Genomic DNA, 3,116 nt, shown 5'->3' on the forward strand with positions numbered 1-3,116 from the left:
CCAAAATAAAGTTTAACAAGTGGTTCTATGGTGTAGTGGTTAGCATTTTCGACTTTGAATCTAACGATCTGTGTTTAATTCCCGATAGGTAACCCACAAATTTATACAAAATTGGTCCATAGTCGATTCAGTAGGGTCACTTTTGTACCGATAATCTGTAGAAGGGGTCACTAAGGTTGAGATCATACAAAATGGGACCATAGCTCAATGTTAGAGCATTTGATTGCAGATCAAGAGGTCACCAATTCGAACCTAGTTGGGCCCTTCTATCTAGGATAGAAATTTGTTACACTTTTTGGACCGACACTATGTCAAAGGGGTCACTAAGGTTAAAATCTTACCAAATGAATCCATGGCTCAGTGGTAGAGAATTTTACCGGTCATCCTTTTGAACTTGGTTGGGCCCTTTTATTTTGGACAGACACTTTTTACACTTTTTACCCTTTTTACACTATGTCTAAGGGGTCACTAAGGTTGAAATCATGCAAAATGGGTCCATAGCTCAGTGGTAGAGAATTTGACGGCAGATCAAGAGGTCACCTATTCGAATCTGGTGACGAGAAAACATTTTACTTTGTTTTCAACCTCTTTTAACTTGCAATCCGTGCCTCGAGAACCCACCGAAAATGGGTCATGACTCCCTTTTTGTTTTCACTTACTCCTCTTAAATCTATAAAATGTCTCCCATTTTTATTCATTTTCTCTTTTCTTAAATATCAAAATCTTAAATAAAAAGGAAGAGCTCTCTAAAATATTCTTCTTTGTCAGTAATTTCACATAATTTAACATTTTAAAAATCGGTAAATTAAAAAATTCTACATTGATATATTAGTAAATTCATGTAGTCTTCCTAAATTTGCCAATTAGAATTATAACAATCTGCCTAAAACCCTCTGACTAATTTTGCTTCATTTCTAAATGCAGGCAGACAAAGTAGAAAAATGAAAACATGTAAATTGTAAACTCAAACATTTCAAAGAAACAAATAAATTTTGATGGTACCAATGCTAGCCAGAAAACAATCAACCAAATTTATTTCAAACATAGAAAACTTCATGTCTCCATTTTGTAAAGCCAATAACCCAAAGGGCTGAATATTTTGTAAAGCCAATAACCCGAAGGGCCTAATATAGTAGAGAAATAAAAAAATATTACCCTAGTCTATGTTGTGCTGTGCCATAAGTAAGTGATGTTGACTTTGACCAATTCTTACTAGTTTTTTTTCTATATTTTGAAACTATTTTAACCACTTTTCTCTTATACTCCTTATAGTTTTACCTTTTAAGGTTGTAAATATTTGTGCACGGGTGACTATTATGATTATTAGTTGACTAAGTCAAGTGAAAATAAATTTTTAAGATCAAATTAAAGTATTAATTTTGATGTCATCTTTACCTGAGTTTTGGGATATTGTTATTAATGAGATTCAATCTAATGCCATTAGTAATTCACAATGATAATATTCAAAATACTTGACAAAGAAGAATGGTCAACCTAAAATATTTGAAACAAATAAATATTTTGTCCTCTGTGATATATCAAATCACTCATTTGAAATTCCTTAATAATAAACTTGAAGTCTTACCTCTTTTATAGAGAAAAGTTCCTTAAATAGAAGTCTTATTAGATACTTCTAAGCATTTAGAGATCAACTAGACACAAAGCTAAACATTCTAAAAAAAAAGTCTTATTAGATACTTCTAAGCATTTAGAGATCAACTAGACACAAAGCTAAACATTCTAAAAAAAAGTTAGGGGTTAAACTTTTAAGTTAACATAATTTATTAAACTTATAATTTTTATATTATCAAGAGTTTAATTGAGCTAGGTCGATTCAATCTAGTCGACCCAAGAATTGAACCGAACCAAACCAACTAGTTAGTAACATGATTTAGTGGAAGCATTTTCACGCAAAGTAGAAGAAATAATGGAGGGTTTGAAATAATATAGTTTCACCCCTGATTTCTCGAGTGAATATTGAAATAATATAGTTTTCATGTTAAGTTTTGCACGGAAGAAAGAAAGACTTGGATGTAAAGTATTATTTCAATTTGTTTGTAATATACAACAATATATAAATTAACTATAAGAAATATATAAAATTACATGTTCTCCAAGAGCTTCAATCAACACTAGAGGGTTACTTCTGCGACCACTCTAAAGGTGCTCAAGATCACAACGAGTTAGATAAAACAGCTCTAGAACTTTGAATCCAATAACTTGAGTTTGACTCGTGATAGGATCTCTCTTCTTGTGGAATCTGCATAAAATAGGAAAACCATTGCAAAATAAATTTTTACAAGGGGTTCTATGGTGTAGTGGTTAGCACTTTGGACTTTGAATCCAACGACCTGGGTTCAACTCCCGGTAGGACCTTTAAAAAATGACCTTGATGTGAAAACACAGAATAAGGAACGACAACACAAGATATTTTAAAACAAAAGGGTGTTACCTAGCATGTCTAAACCTTGAGCTAGGATATGACTACCTTTGACCTAACAACTTGTTAAGCATGATGTTTGCATTAACCTAGGTGTTTTTTGGATTCTTGGTGATCCTAGGTTTATGCATAACGTCTAGTCAAGCTTGGAAGGATACCACTTTAGTTATCCTAGGAGGGAAAGTCATATGGATCGTGATGAGCATTATTCATATCAGTTGAACTGGCCGTATCATCGTTTTCTTCCTGAACAGGAAGAAGATGCGCATTTTTCGCATCGCCGCCATCTGAAACTCGGCCTGTACAGCCACATTTACAGCGTTTCTCTCCTCAATTTCTTCGTGAAACTTAAAGATGGATGTTACAAGAAAGGGTGTAACACCCGCTCATCGTCAACGCGTTTAACAGGAGTTACCATCGACAACAATAACAAACTCTAATATCCAATCATAAAACTCAAAATATTTCTAAAAACATCCAATAAAATATTTAAAACCAGTACTTTTAAAAACTTAAAACGACCAAAGTAAATTCTTGACAACGAAAACATAATTACATAAACAGACCCAGACATGGATTCCCAGTAGTCTCTAGCCCGCTGGTCTCGTCCTCGGTTGGCCTGCATCATCTAAATCTGGAAAGAAAAGTTTTAATAATTTTGATGAGTAATTAGATT

The 3,116-nt window shown here is 33.3% G+C and overlaps 1 non-coding gene across 1 annotated transcript; it reads left to right on the forward strand.

Moving 5' to 3' along the window:
* The first annotated feature begins 2,304 nt into the window (after positions 1-2,304).
* On the forward strand, positions 2,305-2,376 carry TRNAQ-UUG. Its single transcript has one exon. It is a non-coding gene; the product is annotated as a tRNA-Gln (tRNA).
* The last annotated feature ends 740 nt before the right edge of the window (positions 2,377-3,116 follow it).

The sequence above is a fragment of the Cucurbita moschata genome, unplaced genomic scaffold (assembly GCF_002738365.1).
Source record: "Cucurbita moschata cultivar Rifu unplaced genomic scaffold, Cmos_1.0 Cmo_Scf00109, whole genome shotgun sequence".
NCBI classification, from domain to species: domain Eukaryota; kingdom Viridiplantae; phylum Streptophyta; class Magnoliopsida; order Cucurbitales; family Cucurbitaceae; genus Cucurbita; species Cucurbita moschata.